At 37.1% G+C, this 25,430-nt stretch overlaps 1 pseudogene; it reads right to left on the bottom strand.

The window, feature by feature from the left end:
- Positions 1 to 516: 516 nt before the first annotated feature.
- LOC149558002 (G-type lectin S-receptor-like serine/threonine-protein kinase At2g19130 pseudogene) lies at positions 517 to 6,640 on the bottom strand (annotated as a pseudogene).
- Between the last annotated feature and the right edge of the window lie 18,790 nt (positions 6,641 to 25,430).

Genomic DNA, 25,430 nt, shown 5'->3' with positions numbered 1-25,430 from the left:
CATTATAGAAGTTACCCTAAGAGTCCTATATAAGGCTTAACATTTTCATTAATAGAAAAATGAATATGAACAATACTAAATTAATTTACATGCTAACATTTAAATGACCAAAAATCTTAAAATTGCAGGTAAATCAAACATTAACTTATTGGAAAAAGATTCAAAACTTATAAATAAAATATAATTTTTTAGAAATTTGTAAGTGCAAAAATAGGCACACAAAGAGATGTACATATAGCCACACATACAAGAAGACATTCAAACACGCACAACTAGCTTGTGTACAAGTCCTCTCTTCTTTCTAATTTGCACTCTCTATTGACCATATTCTAATAACAAGCATGTAGCTTGTGTCTGCTTCCTATTTATCTTCTAATGTAGACCTTACATCACACTAATGAAAACTATTGCTTAAAAAAAATATGTCTAACTAGAATCAAACTTAAACCTAAGAATCAAACTTGAAATTTAAATCATTTGAACTTTATAATCTGTAGAGATTAAGACTCTTTAAACTTAGCTTGTGCTGCTTCCATCTGCTTGCTGTTTGTCCGCTAATTCTGATCTCGGCATGTGCGGAGTTGGAGGCTCCATCTTCCCCTCCAGCATACGCACCACTTGTTCCATACTCGGCCTCTTCTCTTCTTCCCTTTCTATGCATAACAACCCTACAATACCCACTCTTCTCACCTCTTCAATATTTTCCTCTGCTGCAATTGCTTCATCTACGATATTAATGACCGTCCCTTAGGGAAATTTGAGTTGCAGCCCACGCAGGGAAGTAATACTGACTCGAATCGTGCACAGTCAAATCTAGACTCCTTCGGCCGGACATGATTTCCAAGAGCGTAACACCAAAACTGTAAACGTCAACTTTAGCAGTGATGGGAAGACCGGAGATCCACTCTGGAGCCAAATACCCTCTCGTTCCTCTCGTTGTGATCAGTACTTTGCTGAAATCTCTACCCAAAAGCTTTGACAACCCAAAATCTGCTAACTTGGGTGAATAATCACTGTCCAAAAGAATGTTCTCGGGCTTTATGTCGCCATGAATGATGCGATCTCTGCACTCTTCGTGTAGATAAACTAAACCTCCTGCAGTGCCTAAAGCGATCTGGAACCGGGTCCTCCAATCGAGTACTTTCCGTTTACTTTTGGAGTTACTAGTGAACAAAAAGGAATTCAGAGAGCCATTGGGCATGTACTCATAAACCAGTAAGTGTTTGGACCCTTGTGCACAAAACCCTCTCAGTATTATCAAATTCACATGTTGTATGTTGCCCACACAACTGATTTCGGCACGAAACTGCTTCTCGTGTTGTCTTGAACCTTCCAGTTTCTTTACGGCCACGAGCGTACCGTCTATTAGAGATCCTTTGAATACTGTCCCGAATCCTCCATGTTAATTATTGTTAGTTGGACAGCTGTTATTTCTGACTCGGAAATATCATCACTATTTATAGGTAGCTTGGACAACTGTTCGTCTTTATCTATGAATAACGGTTGTATTTATGGGTGGTTTGGACAGCTGTTTGTCCACTTGCCAAAAATTAGTAAATGGTTATTATTTACTAATTTTAGTGATTCCTTTTGGACACTTTGCAACCAATTCTATTATTGGCTGTCGAGTTGTCTTAATCTCAGCCGTTGGTTAGATTTAATCTCGGTCGTTGGTTTACCAATAGGAGTAGTATAGAAAGGGGTCATTGGGTCATTTGGATGAGTGAAGCTTTAGTGAAGCTGTTTGCAGTGTTAGCAAACAGTCTTGCAGTGTTAGCAAGGGCACAGGGTGAAGCTTTGGTGAAGCTGTTTATAGTGTTAGCAAACAGTCTTGCAGTGTTAGCAATGGCACAGTGAGAAGCTTTGGTGAAGCAGTTTGCAGTGTTAGCAAGGGCACAGTGATGAAGCTTTGGTGAAGCTGTTTGCAGTGTTAGCAAACAGTCTTGTAGTGTTAGCAAGGGCACAGGGTGAAGCTTTGGTGAAGCTGTTTGCAGTGTTAGCAAGGGCACAGTGAGAAGCTTTGGTGAAGCAGTTTGCAGTGTTAGCAAACAGTCTTGCAGTGTTAGCAAGGGCACAGTGATGAAGCTTTGGTGAAGCAGTTTGCAGTGTTAGCAAACAGTCTTGCAGTGTTAGCAAGGGCACATTGAGAAGTTTTGGTGAAGTACTTTGCAGTGTTAGCAAACAATCTTGCAGTGTTAGAAAGGGCATAGTGGTGAAGTTTTGGTGAAGCTGTTTGCAGTGTTAGCAAACAGTCTTGCAGTGTTAGCAAGGGCACAGGGTGAAGCTTTGGTGAAGTTGTTTGCAGTGTTAGCAAACAGTTTTGCAGTGTTAGCAAGGGCATAGGGAGAAGCTTTGGTGAAGCAGTTTGCAGTGTTAGCAAACAGTCTTGCAGTGTTAGCAAGGGCACAAAAAGAAGCTTTCGTGAAGCAGTTTGCAATGTTAGCAAACAGTCTTGCAGTGTTAGCAAGGGCATGGAGAAGAAGCGTTCGTGAAGCAGTTTGCAGTGTTAGCAAACAGTCTTGCAGTGTTAGCAAGGGCACGGTGAAGAAGCGTTTTGGAGAAGTAGTTTGCAGTGTTCGCAAACAGTCTTGCAGTGTTAGCGCAGGGATAACAGTGAGAAATATCAGCGGGAGAAATTAGGAGGTTGTCGGAGTTCTGCCAGTGTGAGGCAAGGAATTTTGTATCTCTTGATTTACTGAAGTTTAATATAATTTCTCATCTGTAGAACTGGTTTTTCCTTAGGGGTTTTTCCAGGGACAATTTGTCCGAAAATATTGTGTTCATTGTGTTGCGCATTTCTTTCCGTATTTTATAAGTGAAGTTGCATTTGTGTTATTTTTCGATATTAGCTGTAAATTTATTTTCAGCAGTTTAATAATCATTCGTGATAGGAGATTAATAATCAGTGACTGCAATAGTTTGATTTTTCACATGGTATCAGAGCTGTTTGAGGTGAAGGTATCAGGTTGATAGGCTATACTGACGCAGATTGGGCAGGAAGTACAACAGACAAAAGGAGCACTTCAGGGTGTTGTTTCAGCTTGGGATCAGGAGTTGTATCTTGGTTCAGCAGGAAGCAGAAGTCTGTGGCTCTAAGTTCAACAGAAGCAGAATACATAGCAGCTAGCATGGTGACATGTGAAGCTATATGGCTTCGGAAGTTGTTAGTAGCCTTGTTTGGTCAGAAGGTTGAGACTACTGTGATACATTATGACAATTAGAGTTGCATCAAGTTGTCTGAGAATCTAGTGTTTCATGATAGGTCTAAACATATAGATATCAGATATCACTTCATCAGAGATTGTGTACAAAGGGGAGTTGTTCGACTACAATACATACCTACAGATGAGCAGGTAGCAGACATTCTGACGAAGGCTTTGGGAAAGGCCAAATTCATCTTCTTCAGAGATAAGATGGGTGTCATGCAGAACAACTTCTTCGCTAAGAGGGAGTGTTAATTATTGTTAGTTGGACAACTGTTATTTCTGATCCGGAAATAGCAGCACTATTTATGGGTAGTTTGGACAGCTGTTCGTCCTTATCTATGAATAACGGTTGTATTTATGGGTGGTTTGGACAGCTGTTTGTTCACTTGCCAAAAATTAGTAAATGGTTATTATTTACTAATTTTAGTGATTCCTTTTGAACACTTTGCAACCAATTCTATTATTGGCTGTCGAGTTGTCTTAATCTCAGCCGTTGGTTAGATTTAATATCGGTCATTGGTTTACCAACAGGAGTAGTATAGAAAGGGTTCATTGGGTCATTTGGATGAGTGAAGCTTTGGTGAAGCTGTTTGTAGTGTTAGCAAACAGTCTTGCAGTGTTAGCAAGGGCACAGTGAGAAGCTTTGGTGAAGCAGTTTGTAGTGTTAGCGAACAGTCTTGCAGTGTTAGCAAGGGCACAGTGATGAAGCTTTGGGGAAGCTGTTTGTAGTGTTAGCAAACAGTCTTGCAGTGTTAGCAAGGGCACAGGGTGAAGCTTTGGTGAAGCTGTTTGCAGTGTTAGCAAACAGTCTTGTAGTGTTAGCAAGGGCATAGTGAGAAGCTTTGGTGAAGCAGTTTGCAGTGTTAGCAAACAGTCTTGCAGTGTTAGCAAGGGCACATCGATGAAGCTTTGGTGAAGCAGTTTGCAGTGTTAGCAAACAGTCTTGCAGTGTTAGCAAGGGCACATTGAGAAGCTTTGGTGAAATAGTTTGCAGTGTTAGCAAACAGTCTTGCAGTGTTAGCAAGGGCACAGGGTGAAGCTTTGGTGAAGTTGTTTGCAGTGTTAGCAAACAGTCTTGCAGTGTTAGCAAGGGCACAGTGAGAAGCTTTGGTGAAGCAGTTTGCAGTGTTAGCAAGGGCACAGTGATGAAGCTTTGGTGAAGCAGTTTGCAGTGTTAGCAAATAGTCTTGCAGTGTTAGCAAGGGCACATTGAGAAGCTTTGGTGAAGTAGTTTGCAGTGTTAGCAAACAGTCTTGTAGTGTTAGAAAGGGCACAGTGGTGAAGCTTTGGTGAAGCTGTTTGCAGTGTTAGCAAGGGCACAGGGTGAAGCTTTGGTGAAGCTGTTTGCAGTGTTAGCAAGGGCACAGGGTGAAGCTTTGGTGAAGCTGTTTGCAGTGTTAGCAAACAGTCTTGCAGTGTTAGCAAGGGCACAGAAAGAAGCTTTCGTGAAGTAGTTTGCAGTGTTAGCAAACAGTCTTGCAGTGTTAGCAAGGGCACGGAGAAGAAGCTTTCGTGAAGCAGTTTGCAGTGTTAGCAAGGGCACGGTGAAGAAGCGTTTTGGAAAAGCAGTTTGCAGTGTTAGCAAACAGTCTTGCAGTGTTAGCAAGGGCGCAGTGTTAGCGCAGGGATAGCAGTGAGAAATATCAGCGGGAGAAATTAGGAGGTTGTCGGAGTTCTGCCAATGCGAGGCAAGGAATTTTGTATCTTTTGATTTGCTGAAGTTTAATATAATTTCTCATCTGTAGAACTGGTTTTCCCTTAGGAATTTTTTCAGGGACAATTTGTTCGAAAATATTGTGTTCATTGTGTTGCGCATTTCTTTCCATATTTTATAAGTGAAGTTGCAGTTGTGTTATTCTTCGATATTAGCTGAAAATTTATTTTCAGCAGTTTAATAATCATTTGTGATAGGAGATTAATAATCAGTGACTGCAATAGTTGATTTTTCACACTCCACTCCCCAACTTAGACCTGAAATTCCTTGTGGCAATCTTCAACTCCATGTTACTATACATTCTAAGAAAAGACTCCGAGGAATCTTGAAAAGCCCCCTTCTCCGGTCGCAGCCGATACCTTCGCCACACTAAAAATGAAATCATACCCAAAGCAAGGGTGAGAACACTCACAATAATAATGATGGTTCTCAGTATGGAGGAAGACGATTTATGATAATTAGGAACTGAAGGGGCAGCTACTCGAATCGAGATTGTCGATTTATTGTTTGATGACGAACTCTTCAAGTTTAGCAAATCTCCGGACCAGATTTTGCAGTGCCCAGAAGGAGAATCGAAAGCGAAAGCAAAAGCAGTGCAGGAGCAGTTGCGTAGGCAGGCTTTCTGGCAATCTTCCTGTGTGAGTGCAGGGTATGAAGAAGCTGAACCATCAGGCAACGCCACACCAGTCTCGATAAATACGTCAGTGCTGCAATTTCTGGTATCGCAGTTTAATGGCCTTTCCCGAACACAGCCACTCGCCCACCAGTTTTGCGAATTCCAGGTTTGCTCATTTGCGGGGTGTAAACCCTCCACGCAGGTCCAGAACTGAATGTTGTTGGAGTTGCAGCTTCCATACGCGCCACAGAAACCATATACGGCACATTGATCTCCGGGACGAGCGGCCACGATGCTCCATCTATTGTCGTCAAGCAGAGCATAGTCTTGTATTTCTCCATACTTGACTCGGAAAAAACGAAAGATCCCATTCAGGAACTTATAACTCACATACAGACCAGAACTATCATTCTTAATGGCGATTGTATAGGACATCACGTTTAACATTTCGGGAATTCCAGTGAAAATGTTGCCGTCCCATGGACCACTATCCCAATACTGAACAGAATTATTCCATACTAGAATAGCTTGTTTGATGGGTCCAGATAGATCCGGCCAAAGGGAGAAAAGCCCAAGAGCGGGATCCATTGAGCTTTTCCAAGCGATTAGCTTTTGCTGTCCTCCAAAGAACATGCCGGGCAACCAGGTATCTACAGGATAGTCGAAACTCTGCCAAAGAGGCTCAGATTGATTGTCATTCCTTAGCAGTACAAAATTGCCAGAATCTAAGAGCACAGCCCTCGAGCCTTTGAAAGAAATATGAAGAGACCAAAGAGATGTGCCCTCTGCGTCGAACAGTCCCAGATTACCTCCGTGAGAGAGCTTCAGAACGCCAGGATTGTTCTTCGCAGGGCTGTCCCTATTGGCCACCCAAACGATGATTTGCTCTGGTATGTTTTTGGTATACCAGATGCCAACATACCAGTTATTGCTTCCACTGGGGCAGAAAAAGCCCAATTCAAACGTTCTGTTCTTTGAAATTATTGTCTGATTTGCAAAAAGAGAGGCGCCCAAGGAAAGAGAATCTCCCACATCAGTAGATAAGCCGCCAGAGTTGAAAATTAGTAGTAACGCACTAACAGAGAACATAAAAAATCCTGCCATTTCCGTATTGTTGATTTCATATTTAAAAGATTTGATCGGTATATATAGCTAGTAGGATAAGGTCTACAAACTCCCAAAGGTTAGGCATCGTTTTTCTGAATTATTATGTTCAGAAAGCATCGTGTTGGGGACGAATGCGATCATTTCTCCGAATGACGTATGTGGATGCTGTTCCCAGCTCGAATTTAATAGTAATTGTATATTATTTAATAGAAAATCGATTGATAACCAGAATAATAAATAATGACAACTAGAAAATTGATTGTCAACCAGAATAATTAATTAGGCATCGTTTTTCTGAAATTATTATGTTCCAGAAGGCACCGTGTTTGGAACGAATCGGTCATTTCTCCGAATGCCGTACGTGGATGTTGTTCACGCCCGTGGCTATACAGCCACGAAAATGCACTTCCTTTACATTGCTTTTTCTAACTTTTTAAAAAATTGACTAAGTCCTCTCCTTCATATGGAAGTGCTTTTTCGTGGCTGTATAGACGTTGCCCAAATAAGAGTCTCAGCAAGTCTATTTGTGTGTCTGTTTGATTTTTCTGTCATATCGGTTTTGATTCGTGCATTTGTTGCTTGAGTTGTGTTCTGTCCCCACCATTACTCTGTATTGTTTCTTAAGGGTCCCACGTTAAAACATTCGTAGGTTAAATTTTCCATTTTCCTTTTCTGTAGTGTTACCTATGGGAATTTTGAAATCAAGTATTTCGTAAAATTATTTGGCAACGGGTGGGATATGGCGGGATGCCCATGTGTGCCACTCCATGCTCCGCGTACCTTGAAATATCAATAGTATTTAATTATTTAAACGTGTAATTTTTTCAAAAATGTATTACATTGTTTAGAACATTTATAATAATATTAGTATTAACGAGTAATAAATGATTGATCTGAGATTTAGGATGGAGCGCAAGGGCAATGGCAATGGCGTCGAGGACAGGGGTAAGGGGGTTGACCTGCATTATCCCAGGTGTGAGGGGGTTTCTCATGGCCTGGCTCATCAACAACAACATCATTACATGCATGAGGGGAAGCGGCATGGCTTGGAGCAGCATCAACATAGGTGTGAGGGAAACTCTCATGGCGGCATGCGACAAGAACAGGGTAATCAATCTAGCTCTAATTTTGTCTTTCATGAATTTTCTTCCATTTTTTCATCTACCCCTATTGTCCAACTAGCTCGGGATCATGACCTCAGACAATTTTTCTCCTCTACACCAATGGTACAACCAATTGATTCTATGTCTAACCAATTTTTCAGAGATGCTCTTTCAGAGATATAAATTCTAAATGGCTCCTAAATTCCACTGATAAGTCTTTTTTTAAAGGGAAAAAGCAATTGTTCAGCCTACCAAACCCTTTTTCCTTAACCCTCGTTTTCATGATCGAAGGTCGCAATTGAGATATATAGGTTCACAAGCTACAAACCTTGGATTCTCACCCTATTTCAAAAAGGGTGAATATTCTAACCATGCTCATCAGCCTTAGCCTCCAAAAAAATTTGGGCGGGAAATTTTTTCTCATAATAATCATTCAATGAATTGCTCATCCCGGAGAAACGCTTCAAATTCATTGGTTCATGCAAAGGTGAATATGCGATATAAATCTACACTTGCACAAAGAATTCCAAAGAGAAAGATCTTCAAAAAGCAACCAATTTTTGATATTTGTGAAGGTGCTCCTCTCGATTTACCTGTCCAAATGCAATCTGCCCAGATGCAAGACAACATGACTCAAGAGAAGTTAGATTTGAGAATTCATAGAGCCCCCTCCAGACCAAAAAAGATTTGGACAAAGAAAGCTTAGGGTAAATTAGATCAAGGCTTTCCGTACTTTACACCTGACCAACAGTTGTCGGTTACTAGTCAAGAGAAATATCATAATTATACGAATCAAGATCCTTTGAATCCTTCTCAACAACAATTGCATGTTACTTTTTCAATTCAAATGTTGCAGAGCTCAATCTCTACTCTTCAGCAGATAGCTCTCATAGGTAAGTTTTCTGGTGCTTCTTTATTTTTTATGGATATCAAGAATTGGGTTTTCATACGCTGGTCTGTACTTAAAGATATTTTTTATCATGACTCGGACTCCAACTTCTTTATTGCTATTTTTAATTTGAAAGATGAAAGAGATGTTGTTAATAAGTAGAAGGGTTGGTTTTGTCAAGGAGTGGGGTTATATACCATATTGTGGATTCCAAATTTTAATCCAAGAGATATTAATATCCAATTCTTTCCACATTGGATTTCTTTTCCTTCCTTGCCTTTGGAATATCGTGATCCTAAGATTGTGGAAATTATAGCTAACAAGTTGGGTATTTTTTTGAAACATGATTTGATTCCATATGAGTGTCCTCAAATGGAAGTCAGGGTTTGTTTATTGAGTAATGTGCATAAACCATTTCCTAAATCTATTGCTCTCATATCCAAATGGGGGAAATGGATGCAATCAGTTAAGGTGCAGGATTCCTCTGTGATTCACAAATTTCAAGATAAACTTGGTTACTTTAGTTTTATGTGCCAAACTGGACAAGAGGATGTTTTACAAGTTTGTCCCGATCACTGTTCAAACCCCAATATTTGCTCTCAGAAAATTTCTTTGATGGATTGTCACACTTATGAGGCCAATAACATTTTCTCCATGTCAGGGGATCAAGATGTTACATCAGATAGCCTGCACAATATGCATGCAGCGAACATGCATACTGGTGAATTCATGCCAATCTCATTCATGGTTTATCTTCAACAATTTCTTTGGATTATGGCTTTCTTCCAGCATGCATGCTTCAATTGTAAAATATTTTTGCTAGAGTTTGTCCCTTCCACTTCAATGGATTCCTTTAAAGACGTGAGATCCAAGTTATTTCCTCTGATAGACTTTCAACGTTGTGTATCTCCAAAGTCACTCAACTTGATCAATTTTCAGAACAAAAGTTTTTCACTTTCATTGCCAGGGCGGTCTATTTGGTGCCTCTCTATTCATCCTTCTCCAATATTGACTTTTATTTGTGATCAAATTTTGTCTAAAATTACCACTTCTATATTATTTTTGATATTGCCAAAGAAGAAGGTTTGCAAGCTGAGGATTACAATTCACTTGTAATTGACTCCCTACTTCGAGAATTTCAATTTTGGAATAAATTAATCCCAAGTTAGGCATTTGAAAAATAGGCAATTCTTAACCAATTTCCTCAAGATTCTGGTGCAGAAAACGTAGATTTAATGGCAGAAGATCCCTTGGGACTAGAGGCTAATCTCTATCAATTAGTGCAAAAGTCTACGGTATCATTTCTTGAAGAACCTTAGTCTTACGATCCTCACGATCTAGATAATTTTAAAATTTAGCCTCTATCAATATTGCAATCTCCGTCTACATTACCTCCTACTGCTAAAACACGCAAGGCATGAGGTAGACCGAAGGGTTCCAAGATAAGAACAGAAATTGATGCAGGTATTCAAACAACTTTGGACACTAGCTTCACTGTTATTAAAAGATCGACAAAGAGAACTAGGATTTCTCCTTGTCTCCAGTGAAAATCATTTCTTGGAATGTCAGAGGTTTAAATGCCTCTAACAAGAGGCAAAGAATCAAACAAGTTATTGATTCTTTGTAGGCAAATATTATTTTATTACAAGAAACCAAATTGTCCCAACATAACTTTGATAAAACAGTGGAAAAAATGGAATTCTTATCATTTGCAAGGATTGGGTGCTTCTGGAGGTTTAGCAGTTCTTTGGAATCTTCTTACAGCTAATTCATAGCTCCTCCAACAAGAGAACAATTGGCAAATGCTTCATATAACTGCATTTGACATATCTTTTATCCTCATTAATGTTTATGGTCCTGCTTCATCTAAGGATAAAGCTTGTTTATGGGATTCTATCACATGCTCTCTTCAAATGCAAGAGCATCTGCAAGTGGTTATTGGAGGTGATTTTAATGCTTTATTATCTCAATCCAAGAAAACTGGAGGTATTATCCCCCCCCCCCCAAAACCGTACAAGATTTTAATGCTTTTATGGATAACAATCTGATGGATGTTCACCCAAATAATGGCTCATTTACCTAGACTAATAAGAGATCTGGATTTGCTAATATTGTTGCTCGTCTAGACAGATTTCTCTTATCAAATGATTGGAATTTGAATTGCTCAGATATTTCCTTAGAAATCCTTACACTACCAGGATCTAATCATTTTCCTATATCTTTAAACCTCACCTGCAACAACAAATGTTCGGAACAACACTTTCACTCTTCATTTAAATTTGAAAGCATGTGGCTCAGGCATCCAAAATTTCTACATAGCATCCAACAGTGGTGGAATGAAGTTCCTATGGAAGGTCTTAAAATGCATCAGTTTGCTATGAAGCTTAAATATGTCAAATCCCAAATAAGGATCTAGAACCAAAAGGTTTTCAAAAATGTGTTCCACCAAAAAGCAGAAGTCAAGGACAAGTTAGAAGAAGTATATAATCAGATCATCCAGTAGGGAATGAATGAAGAAACATATTCTTCTCAAAAGAATCTACAATCACAATGGGAGGACCTGTGTGCTAAAGAAGAGATGTACTGGAGACAAAATCCTCAAGAATTATGGCTCTAGGATGGAGACAGAAATACAAAGTTTTTCCATTCTTCAACTAAGCAAAAAAGAATTAATAGTACAATTTTCCGTATCAAAGACGCTACCTCTGGTGATCTCCTATCCAATGAAAATCTTATCAGAAATGAAGGTGTCAATTTTTTTTTAAACCTTCTTGCTCCTGAAGTTTTTCCTAATCCTTCTATGTCACAAGTGGATGAACTTCTTGACTCTATTCCAAAACTGATTACAGATCAAGACAATGATATTCTAACGGCTCCCTTCACTATTCAAGAAATTCAAAAGGTTGTATTTTCATTTCTGCCTGAAAAAGCCCTAGGTCTAGATGGTTTTACTACTTTGTTCTACCAAAGTTGCTGGAATATAATTGGATGGGATTTATTGGCGGCTGTTGAAGAATCTAGAAGATCTATACTTATGTTGAAATATTTTAACACTACCAATATTTCCATTATTCCAAAAATTAAGGATCCCCAAACTTTTGCGAATTTTTGACCAATTTCTTTATGCAATTTATCCTATAAGATTATCACTAAAGCCATATATCTTAGGGTTCAACATCTTATTCCACATATTATTTCTCCAAAACAAGGTGGATTTGTCCCGGGAAGGGAAACCATGGAAGGGGCACTCGTGGCTCATGAAGTTCTTCACTCTATTAATTCAAGCAATTCTTCAAACTTTGTTATTAAACTAGATATGATGAAAACTTATGATAGAGTTTCTTGGAAATTTTTGCTTCAAGTTCTTGCTAAAATGGGTTTGTCAAAAAATTGGTGCAAATGGATTAAGGCATGTATTTCGAGAGCTTGGTTTTCGCTAATCATTAATGGTAACCTTGTGGGTTTTTTCTTTTCTAAACAAGGGATTAGACAAGGGGATCCTTTATCCCCAGCCTTATTTATTATTATGGCTGAAGCGTTTAGTAGGGCCATTTCACACTAACACATGTTGCAAAAATGGAAAGGAGCTCTTCTTTCAGGTACTAACATATCTATTACATATTCTCTTTTTGCGGATGATACTCTTTTTTTTGGATCGTAAGATGTCTACGAAGCTCGCCATATTCTTTATACCCTTGATCTCTACTCAGTTGTGTCTGGTCAAGCTATTAATGCTCAGAAATCCAAGATTTATTTCTTCAATACTAAGAAAATGGTTTCTAACAAGGTTAAACTGATATTGGGTTTTTCAGAAGACTTTCTTCCCTCAGTATATCTGGGTATTCCCTTCTTCATGGGTTCAAATAAATCTTCGTATTGGTCTTCGGTTATTCAGCATATTCAAAGTAGAATTGCTTCTTGGAAAGTTAGATGGTTGTCTTTGGCGGGAAGAATTTTGTTGATCAAATCAGTTCTAGTTGCAATTCCTAATTATTTCATTGTTGTCCTCAAGATCCCACCTAAAGTGTTACTTACAATTCAAAAATTGATTAAGGGTTTCCTTTCGTCGGGTAATATGAATGATTCTCGTAAGATTCCACTTATTTAATTACAAGATATGTCATAGATTTCAAGTGTTGGAGGGGTAGGTATTCATGATCTATCTATTAGAAATGAAGCATTTGGTGGGAAATTGATTTGGCACATGTATTGTAAGTTTCAGTCTATGTGGTACAAAATTATGCAACAAAAATATATAACAATGATCCTTCTAGAATCCTTACTATTTCAAACCTTCCTAAAGGGTTGGTCATTTGGGATTTCATGATAGCTTCGCGCAAAATCATTGTAGACTACATCTCTTGGGAAGTCAATAATGGCTTAAGTATTAATTTTTGGAACAATTCTTGGAATGGTCAAATTCCACTTTCTAAGAGTGGAATCTTATTGAATGTTATCCAAGTTGTTGAGCTTCACTGGGGATCCCAATTTAATCATTATGTGGAATATGTCTATGAATTTTCAAAGAAAATAGTTTGGAAGGATCCTTCTAAATTACCTCTGTCACCACAAGAAATCATTCAATTTCAAAATATTTTGAATTCAAGGCAAGTCTTTTTTTTTTAAGCCCATGATCGAATTTTCTGGGCTCCAGCTAAGGATGGAAATTATTCAGTGAAAGACGGGTACAAAATTTTAAAACAAAATGGTTTGAATAAACCTACTTCCAGAGCTTTTTCATTTTGTTGGAATCTGGTTGTTCTTCCTAAAGTAGGCTGTTTCCCATGGCTAGCACTTAAACACATGATTTTAACTACTGACAGATTGAATAGACTACATATTGCTCCTCCTTTTAAATGTGTTTTTTGTGAGGAACAAGAAGAAATTGTGAATCACCTGTTTGTTACATGTTCATTTGCTTATTAATGTTGGTGCTTCATTTTGAGTAAACTTAATTACCTTAATCCTTTGCCAAACAATCTTTGGGATCTCTTTCAAGCCTGGCCACTTCTTTATCAAAAAGCATTGTTTGCAAATCTCTAGAAATGCATACCAGCCTTGGTAGTTTGGGCTATCTGGTGGGAATGTAATAAGCGTATTTTTAGAAATTAATCCCTATCATTAGACATTGTTTTGATTGGTATTGAAAAATCAATCTCAGAAGTGACTAATTCTAGTCTAAAAGTGATTAAATTCAACCTGACTATGACCCATTGGGATTCCCAAATTGTCCAACAATAGAAACAATTATTCATACCAAATGGGTGGAAAATTAGCCTCTCACCCATATATCTCTTTTCTAGAAAGAATTTTTGGAGACCCCCCTCATATGGTTTTTGGAAGTTGAATTTTGATGGAGCTTCAAGAGGAAATCCAAGTCCATCGGGTTTTGGAGCATGTATTAGAAATCCCTCTAGTCAGGTTGTGGCTATCACAGTTTCTCCTTTGCCCATTGATACTAATAACATAGTGGAGGCTCATGCCCTTTTGGTCGGGCTTATTTTAGCTAAACAAGGTTGTTTCCATAGGTTACATATAGAAGGGGATTCTTCAGTTATTATTGACGCTTGTATCCATCGGCGCATCATTTCTTGGAAGCTAAAATATGTTCTTAACCAAATTTGGAGACTTCTCGATGAATGTTCAGATATTTGCATTTTACATATTTATCGAGAAGGGAATAAAGTTGCAATTTTTTTTTATCAAATTTGGGTTGTGATGAGGTTACTGCCTCTACTTTTCATCCTTTACATTTTATTGAGAAATACAAGGTTCTACAAAATCTTATTCAAGATGACTTGGAAGCCTCTATCCACTCGGCATCTGAAGTTCATGTTTCAGGTGTCGAGTAGATGTTGAGTCCAATAGGAAGATAATTGATGTTGAGTAATGCAGATTAATATCAGATGCCGAGAAAGTCTTTAGGTGCCGAGTTGAGCAAGTTATATTCTAGTGTCAAGTAAGTTATGTTCTGGCACCGAATAAAGCAAAATTATATCAGGTGCCAAGTTGGTCAGTTCATACAGTTGGTTGTTGAGTTCTTCAAGAAATTTGAATGTGATATATGCCTAGTGAAATATAACAGGTGCCGAGAATATTTGATATCCTTCAGGTGCCAAGTTAAGGTGTTGAGTCTAGGTGCTGATCCTATTCTAGTTTGAATGTGATATATGCCGAGTGAAAAGTAACAAGTGCCGAGAATATTTGATATCCTTTAGGTGCCAAGTTTAGGTGCCGAGAAAGTCTTTAGGTGTCGAGCTGAGCTAGTTATATTCTAGTGCCGAGTAAGCTATGTTCTGGTGTCGAGTAATACAGAATTATATCAGGTACCGAGTGAAGAAAAATTGTATTAGGTGCCGAATTTCCCAAAAAACATAGCTATTCTTGTTTTCATCATATATGCCAAGTACATAATGGAAGCCGAGCTAGAATCCCTTTATGTGTCGAGTCACAGATTGTGCTGAGTAAGTTATAGTAGGTGCCGAGCAGATGAGACCATTATGTGTCGAGTATCTCAGGATCCAACATTAGCCGAGTGTTGCAAAGTTAATAGGTGCTGTGTAACACGAGAATTCTATAGGTGCCGAGTGACACAATAATTCTATAGGTGTCGAGCAACCAAGAATCATAGTGGATGCTTAGCAATCCAGAATAGATGGTGTCGAGCATTAGTTTTACTATTGGTAAGTGAAGCGGAGTATTGCTGATTTAGGTGCCAAGTGAAGCAGATGGATATTAGGTGCTGAGTTTAGGTGCCAAGTTTAGAAGGATTGTTTCATGTGCCGAGCAGAGTTGATTTTTTAGATGTTGAGTCAAGGTCATATGTATTAGGTGCTGAGTTGCCTAGAAACAGAGTATGATTCAAATCTTATTAATGTCGTATGATTTTATGAGAAGCATTTATGATGACATGACGTGCACAGTATATTTTGAGTGTTTTAAATCTAATTATTCTTTGACGACATTTAATTTCTATTTCTGTGGTTCGATTTCCTCATGTGGCTAAATCTGAGTCATTAAAATGCTTCGTCATTAGTACTTTTTCCAATTCTTTCAAGGACATTTTTTGTGCGAGCATAGATGGCTTATATCATGTTACACTGTATCATTTGTTGCTTGAGGAATGACATCTTCAATTGCACATATATGCAAGAGCTCAATTTTGTGATTTGTGCTCGTGTTTGTGTTCCAAGATGAGTTCTAGGTGGGATATCGCTCTGGCTTGTGGAATGTGTCACAAACAACATTTTACCATCATGCCAAAGAATTTTTGTATATGCTTGCCATCGGCATTGGAAGAAATTGTGTTACCAAGTATTATTTTAGATGAGGTATTGGATCAAATGTTTTTTTATTTCTTCACCCATAGTTCGAAGAGCTATTTGACATATCATCGGTGAAGAATTTGTATATCCTTCGGCACTTCTATTTTTCTATCTGTCTTAGCTCATTTCAATTTTCCTTTCCAATGCTATGGATCTCCTGCAGTCTCCTAAAATGCTTCAAGCTTTGGCCCATAAGGTAATCCGACCTCATTTCCTGGGTGATAACAAATTGATTTTGGCTCTGCAAAAGTATGACTTATGGAATGGAGTGGCATTAGTTGGTGGTTTGTTCTCACATTTTCAACTCCTGCACTATCGTGAATTTTATGTTGTTTTTGAGGCACTTAAGCATGCTATAGACACTAGCAGTTTCATTTATTTAAAACATGCTTTGCCACCTGAACCAAGATTAATGGGTGTTCATTTGGTGGAACGAATAAATATGGTGGGTCAGGCTATGATTGATTTGCAGAAGGAATCTAATGTTTCAAACTCCAAGGATATGAATGTTGCTTCTGTGCAGCCGATTGAATAGATTTTTTGGGATTTAATTGATGAGGTTAACTCAGATTTGGATTGGATTCAGGGCACTTCAGAGTTATGTTCTAGCTGGGGACTTTTTCCTGATGGGCTTGGGTCAATTGAAGGTGGTTTTGTGTCTGATTGGGAAGATTTGTAAGATGAGTGCTAATTGCTAGGATAAATTTGTCATGAAGTTAGTGCTTGGAATAGTCCAAAGAAATCAATGTCAAGGTACTCTCTAGTTCACCGTTGGGTAGTAGTTGATACACCCCTTGTAATTATTTGCTTAAACTATATAAATCTATGTATATATTAGGGATGATACTGGGTTTTCTTCACTGATTCTTTCCTAGATGACCTCATTGAATTAGACTTAATAAAATATTATAGTGGCTTGCCACTTTTGCCTTAAAATATATACACACACACACACACACACACACACACACACACACACACACACACACACACACACACACACACACACACACACACACACTAGTATTAAGTAGAAATAAATTTATCAATGGAACTAATTTAGAAATATAAATATATTAATTCAATCTTGTAATTCTATATAATTTTACTAAAGAAGGGGCCAAAGTTTATTAAATTAAAATAGTTTAAATTATTAGTCGAATGCATACCTTTCACGAAGTTCTCCAAATTTAGCATTAAATCTAAAGTCAGAAATTCAATAAAAGTAACATAAAAGATTGAAATAAATTGGGGGATAGAATGTACTAAAGACAAAACAAAGTCAAACTTTTTTTTCTAGATTCATGAGAACATAGTGATTATTTTCCAAATTTTTTGTTGTTTTTAACTACAAACTATGCAGATCATGAAGATCAAATGTTGAAATTTTTAGAAAAATCCATGATGTTTTTGATTTTTTGAAAATTGATCAATTGTACAGTTTGCAGGGAGGATAGTTGCATCCATAAATTGGTTCATCCATCACTTTTCAATTAATTTGTTCATTTGTCACCATTTCCTTTCATTTTCCATTCATCTAATTATATGTGTTTTTAGTAATGACGCATTTCCGTTTGCACAGTTGACACCCGATATGCTGACTTTCATTGGCTTGGGGTTTTGACATGAAGGTAATAAATAAAAGGACATCAGAAAAAATGCACTAAGGAGAAAACAAATTCAAATTTATTTATTTTTTCTAGATTCATGAAAACATAGTTTTTTTTCCGAAACTTTTTGTCTTTTTTATTACAAACTACACAGATCATGAAGATCAAATGCTGAAATTTTTAGAAAAATCCATGATGTTTTCGATTTTTTTAAAATTGGTTAGTTGTATAGTTTATAGGGAGGATAGTCACGTCCAACCATAACTAGTTTTTATGTCCACTGATTTGATTCTCATGCACTCATCAAGCCAAGAGGGAAATTTTTCCTTCAAGCACGTTCTAGTTAAAAAATATTAGATCCATCACTTTCATCATTGATTTAATTAAAAATTTTAAATAGACTGAATGTTGGGAGTGGGACCCACCTTTCCCACTTTGCATTTGTGTGTTTAGAGGAAGAAAATGTCTAACTGAAAGAGTTCATGGATATAATATGGTTGATGTAACTTAAGTAGTTTAGTTAATAAGTTGAAAATGTGGAAGTTCTATTAAGTTTTGTTTTCAAATAAATATAAAATTTTTTAATGGGAAAGATTTAGGTTTTCTAGAATAATTGGCTTGAAAGAAGACTTAGGTTTTGTTCTTGTAATTGAATAAGATTTGATTTGATTTTATTTCTTTTAAAAATATTAAGGTAAAAGAGTTAGGTTTTATAAAATGAATTGATCTTAAGAAAGATTTAAGATTTGTTTATATTCTTAAAATAGCTTTATATTTATTTATATATTTTTAATTATAAATAATTTATGTTTTTTTATATAAAAGCAGCCAAAACAAGGGGGTTGGCCCTCTACAATAGTGGCAAAACTACTAGCAGAAACCCAATAGACCCTTTAACGATTTACATAAAAAACATAAGTAGCATCATAACAGTAAATAAAAGTACTAAAGTTCATACACTTAACACTAACAAAGTTTAACAAATTAACAAAAGGCATGTGGGTGGTCAGTGCATCATACCACCTATAGCCCATACCCAAGTTTAATGGGAAAAGTAAAACTATCAGAACAAGACAAAAAGAAACAACCAACAGAGAACCCAAAAAAACACCAGGCACTGGAACAAAGGACCTTTAGGGGGAAGGCCACTAATTGGAAACCTTCTTCTTGCCTTTCCTAGCCAAAAAAACTTTGGCCCAGTCATTTGCAAGGAAATTATAGAGTAGCTTTGAATCTTCATTCCCAAGGTCCTCTTCCTCCTTCTCATGAGCTAGAAGCTAGAGGGTGGTTGGAGCCACATGGGTCACCTTTAGAGTGAACTTGGAGAAGAAGGTGAAGTCTTCCTCTAGCACATTACACTGATCCTTTAGCTTCTGAAAGTCTTTAAGAGTAACAAGCACTTCCTCTGCATTACTTAAATTTATTGCCTTGTTGCAATTCACCTGTGACTTCCTCTTATCGTACACGTCCAGAGTGTTAGTGGGAGCCCTTAAGATTTCCATGCCATCATTCCTTATGGGGGAAGAAATAGTGTTAGGGGCAAGCTTTATCAGATTTGGGGTCTTCCTAGTTAGCAGTGGATAACAGGGTGAAAGTGGTAGAAATATGAGTGGGGTCTTGGGACGAGTCCTTGGTAGAGTTCTTTGCCTCAAAATCTCAGGTGTCATCAACTATGTCATCCCACTTCTCCTCTTCTTTGTTATTAGTATCATCCTTCAACTTCTCCTTGCCATCCGCTAAAATCTTAGCACTCTCCTCTCAATTAGTATCTTCCTCTTCATCCTCTCGTAAGCATCTAGCCATTTTTTAGTCTACCCTTGGTCTTGGAAAGCCTACCCGATCTTCTTCTGTTCCCATGGATCTCTTCATCCGAGTCCCCAATCTCCACCTCCACCCTCTTTTTAGTTTTATTTTTTTTCTTGGCAACCATCTCTAGAACCTGGGGTTTTTTCTTCTTGATTTTAACTAGGGTTTGGCTAGGTGAGGGTTCTGGAGTAGGGGCATAACTACCACCTACAAACTTTAGACAAAGGGGTCAACAGTGGGGAGGAAATGATTAATGACAATCACGCTGGGAGGGCATAGGGCCAAGTGGAATTAGAATAAACAAAACATAAGCCCTTGGTATAAATTAGTAAAGTTAGCCCCTTTCTTTTTTTCCCTAACATCCATAACTGTCTCTTCTAGGGTGTGCATCAGAAAAAAGGGAATGCAGACTAACTCACTATTATGAAAGTGATTAAGCAAAGGGAAATGGTAGAAATAGTACACACCATATCTACCTTCCAATGTGAGATACTTCATATGACCAGGCACACATCATCCTAGGGCTTTGGTAACTTATTCCTCTAAAAACCGCCACGATACTGATCTGGGGATCTGTTTCCTCTAAAAAAGTTAGAGAAGCTAACTTCATCTATCACCTTCATGATGTGCTACCACTTCCTACTAGTTATTTCAAGGCCCTTCGCCATAGCTATGGTCTCCTCATTCACATGGAAAGTGATACCAATGATAGTGACCCTCCTATCTTCCATCTACTAATGAATTATTGAGAAGAATTATCGTCGTAACCAGCTATGGCCTTCATGTAAGGGATAAACTCACCTTCCTCTAGCATTATCCAAGTTGCCTTCCTTTTGGAGAAGTCCTCCATCTTTGTGGGCTCCAGTCTATTAAGGTCCCCACCTATGGAATCTTGCTCCTCAATGATATCACTTTCAACAAGCTTGGTAATTTTCATTTGCAAGAAAAACATCACCCAGATTTTCATAGACCAAGGGCTAAAAATAATGTGTCTAGCGGTTAAATGGCTTCTTCCTTGCACTTTACGTGGATGCAATATCCAAAATGTTCAGGCAGTCTTAAACTGTCATTACGGGAAGTGAAAAGGATCTGAGCATAATCCCTTAATGATCTGACAGTAATAATAATGATAACTTTTTTCATAATCAGCCAATACCACAAAAAAATGATGGCTCTTTTTTGAAAGTTGAGGAAGTTGTCAAAGTGTTGGAAGTTGGGGAAAATGTTCCAATTTTTAGTAATTCCATCATCCTTCATGGTCGGGAGTTCATGTGGTACTCTAAACTTAGCCGCCATAACATTTTCCGTAACAAGCTTCCTCAATATTTCCCCCCACAACCTCCTCCCCCATTTCTTCCTCCCTAAAAATCCTAGTATTCCTTTCCTTCCAGACACCCCAACAAACATGTGGGGGGAGGATGTTCCAAAGAATTTTGAGCTGGGGGTGGTAGAAGGGATAATTCTAGTTCTCCACAAATTGTTCCATTCCTTTGTTCATGACCCAACCAACGAGAATTTGTTCCAAATGTAGGACCATACCTTTAAAGTATAGGGGCATTCAAGAAAGAGGTGCACAATAATTTCCCCTTCCTCCTATAGAGATAACATCTGTTAGTAATCAGTATGCCTCTCCTCCTTAGGTTGTCAGTAGTTAAGAATAATTTATGTTGATTATGTTGATTTGTTATGGTTTTTTTTAAAGAAAAAAAACAATGACAAAGCCACTTGATATATATATTTATCATTGTTATGTTGATTTGTTATGTTATCATTTATTTGTTTATTAATTTAAAAAATAAATAAATTTTTTAAAATAATTTTTTCATAATTATATTATAGTTAGATGGTATAATAAGATGAAATTAAGATGATTTATATTATTTTTTGGATAAATTTTTACTATTATTTAGTTTTCATTTATATTAAATAATTATTGATTGGAGATTCCATATATTTATTATATTATATTATTAATAGTTCTAAGTAAATACCAAAATTTAGTTATTCATATATATGTATAATACATCAAATTATAAGGATTATTATTTGAATGGCGATGATAGTTTTGATAAATTAATATTATAAGCGCAACAAATTTCATATAAATATTATTAGGATTATGGTTAAGTTAAGATTTATATTGTGATTTGTTGGAAATATTCAGGACTGGCTAGGTTACTGAGAGGGGAGGGGTGAATCAGTAACCTCAAAACCTTTTATCAAATTCAAAACTTAATTACATTAATATTAATAAATTTGATCTACTGCATGCATAAGAAATTGAGAAACACAAGACACCATGAACACAATATTTGGTGACCTGGAAACCTTCCAAATAGAAAGTAAAATTGGGTTGGGGATGATACCCACAAAACTTCAATACTGCATCATAAAGTTGGCCTGTTAAGGCTTACATTGATCACTTCTAATGATCTACCCTATTAGGAGCAATTAGGACTGCTAGGTGCACCTTATTAGAGGTTTTACAAACATACAATGAAGTATGCACTTGGTAAAGAGATTTAACAAAAGATTGTTAAGTCTACCCTGTTAAAGGATTTGAGGTTGATTCACTTGTTAGGATGAAATAGTAAATCTTTGACTTACAACTGAATTGTTGATTGAGATCCTTTGAAATACTGATCACCTCAATGTGATAAATATAACTCTATTGGTCCTGATATGGCCTTACAATACACTTTACTCTACTATTGATTCACATTAACATGCTTACATTTCATTCACATTATCTCATGTATTCATACTACATTGGATACGATACAATATATCAATCCAATTTACATAATTACAAAGTCGGCCATTACACAAGTTAACACCAATATTACAAAGTCAGCCCAAATGTGGATACTCAAGTTCTAAAAAATGACTTGGTCAATTTCTAATACGTGACTTCCACTGTCATTACTTGACATTGTCATGCATTCGGTAGAAGTAGAGGCTCGGTCCATACTAATCACTTCAACATAGTTTCAAACTTGGTATCCACTAGTGACTCGGTAGATACAGTGTAACTTGACATAAACTGCATTTCCTATTTATCATGACTGTACTTGATAAACACTATTCTTCATTCAACTCAGTTAAAATTGGCTTTACTTGACTTAAGCTATTAACTTGGTAGAAATTGTAAAGCTCGACAAACATTGAACTACTCGGTCTGAACTGTAGTGCATGGCAACCATTGAACTGCTTAGTCTGAACTATAGTGCATGGAAAACACTGAACACAAAGTTTGAATAAGTGTTGTCACTAATAAAAAATTTGATTGTATGTCAATAATCTCCCACTTTGGCATTAGTGACAAAAATACTTACCAGCCAAAACTTATGTACAACATAGTGTGATACTTAGCTTGGTATGGCATGTTGATTTTTGAGATTTTTCAAAATTTGTCTTTGTAACTTTGTTATATATACATTTTCTTTGCATAATTCTCCCCCATACAATGTACATATCATGTCAGGCATATTGACATACTAAGTGTATTTCCCAATATGGAATCTTGCTCTATTGGTATTTACAAATATCTCTCCCCCTTTATTATATATAAATGTCTCTCCCTCTTTTTGACAATAATGCCAAAGATTTATACACAATCTACTTATATGGAGACACCGAATTGTGAGAGAAAATTAGAATGTACCTTAAGAATGAGAGTTAAGGTCTTATCCCAGTTATCTTGCAAAGCTTTGCACGTTTGTAGAGAAACTTGCACTTTTGCAGAGAGCTCGATCACGTGATCTACAATTGAGAAATTATTGTCGTGGATCAATGTTTTGGGATAGGCAATGTGCTTCTACATTGTATCCATGATGGGAAGGATCATATTCTAAATGCTTATGAGTGTAGACCAGATCCTTGCTTCCTCTCTCAACAATTCTGCCTACATATCTGATAAGAATCTAATCTTCATATGCTATGTAGAGCTTGAACTAGGGTCAAGTTGCCACTGCTTTGCACTAGCCATTAGATCTTCATCAATTTTATTCAATTTTCTCTTTATTTCCTTAGTATGCTTGGTAATATCACATAACTTTGCAAAAAGTGATGTTACATTTGTGTAAGAAGTTTCAAGACTTGTCAAAATTAAAGAAAGCTCTACTTGTTGGATTACTATTTGCTAAGCAATGTGCTCAAGCACTTTGTTATCAAATTTACTTTTTGCTTTCTCAATTAACTTATCTTGACCACTGGAATTTTCATTGAATTTACTGGCTGCCTCTTCTAATTGCAAAAAAATGTGTTGAGAAGTATCAACTGCAACACCCACAGCTTTAGTCAAAATGTTCTTTGCATCCCCAATAATCCTATATTCTCTGTCTCTCTCTTCTCTGAGTTTCTTCTGCTTTGCCTTCTTTTGAAGAAGTTGACCAACTATATGCATTTAATTTGTAGAGATGTTATCAAAGTCCCATTTGGGAATTTCAATTTCCTCATCTAGATCTATATCTTCATCTATTTCCTTTCCACTAATCAAAATTCTTGGTTGAATCTTTGGTTCAACTGTCTTTGAAGTTAATACTTTAGATTTTGTAATAGAAACAATAGTGGAAATAGTAGGACTAGCAATGAAAACTTGTACAGTGCCTACTAGTGGAATACTGACTGGAATATTTATAGAATCCAAAAGTAATGTATTTACCAAATTTCCCAAAACTGAAGTATTCGAAGTGAAGTACTGACAAAAATATTTACAACTGAAGCACTTACAAGAGTATGCACAACTGAGGTAGCCAAAACTATAGAATCCAAAACTGTGCTTACTACCAAGGAGCTTAAAATTGTAGAACATTCTGTATCCATTGTTGAAGTTGGCTCGGTAACTGAAGGATGCTACAACTCAGTGGATGAAGTGGTAGACACTTCTATCAATGATGTGTTGAGTTGAGAGGTAGTAGGGAATGATTGGACATTTGATGTATCAATGGTTGTCACAATCAAATTTGTTGAAGTTGTCTCCAAGCTTGATGATGTTGCAAGTTTTGCTGGAGAATGAAGAAGTGAGGCTATGACAGCAACAACTATCTTGACTGGGTTGACCTTTTTTTCTTCTTACCTGGCTTCTTCTGCAACTTCTTCCTCTTCATCATCCTTCATTAGCTCATTCTTCTACATCAATTGTGACAAATGGAGTAGAGTCTTCATCATTGTCTTCATCCTTGTCATTGTCATCACCATCATCTTTGATTTCAACAAGATATTCACTCGGTTTGTGAAGATGGAATACATTTTTCCATAGGTTTGTAGGATTCTTCACAACATAATCTATATCTTTCATCAAAACTAGACAAGTGTTGAACTTTAAAGTCATTTGTTCTCATTTTCTTTTAATGCCTTATTTACGTTTGCATCAGTCAAGTTGGGTACCAACTGTTTTAATGTTTGTGCACAAATGTCTTTGATGGTCTATGTGGTGTTCTCCCATCTAACCTTAACCTCATCTAACAAAATTGTAGGGATCTGTGATGCTAGCTGATCTAGAGAAAATTTCCATTTGCCCAATTTGTTCATGACTAGATCTTCAACTTCTTTCTGCTCTACTGGAGTCTTTGTCTCATACTTGAGTGCTTTAAAATTGTTTATTCTAGCCCCTTCTCTCACTATCTTTAGTCTTTCTTGAAATGTAAGAGGAGGTCAGTTGAAGATTACATCACTGCTTTATTTTCCTGCTTTCTTCATGGATCTCCTTGTAAATATTGTAGTGGATGGTTTTGGTGGCTCGGTGATGATCACCTTTCCTTTCTTCCTTGCTAGCTCTTCTTCCTTTTCTGATTCCTCTTCATTCTTTGATTCTTCCACATCTTCTCCTTTGCCTTTGATTAACATAAGAGGGGTGCTTGCTGTTCTTAATTTTGTTATCCTCCTCTTTTTTTTGTTTACCACATATGGAAGCTTGATTTCAAGTTCAATTCTTGCTTTTGCCTCATCGTAAGTTCCAAAGTAAGGTGCCTTTGGATCTATAGGCTCATTTATGAAGGCTTCAATGATTTCCTTAGCCTCATCAATGTTAATCTCATATGGAAGAGGTTTTAC

The sequence above is a fragment of the Cupressus sempervirens genome, chromosome 5, assembly GCF_028749045.1.
Source record: "Cupressus sempervirens isolate cs-2001-9-10 chromosome 5, ASM2874904v1, whole genome shotgun sequence".
NCBI classification, from domain to species: Eukaryota; Viridiplantae; Streptophyta; class Pinopsida; order Cupressales; family Cupressaceae; genus Cupressus; species Cupressus sempervirens.
This window is presented reverse-complemented; position numbering and strand designations above follow the sequence as displayed.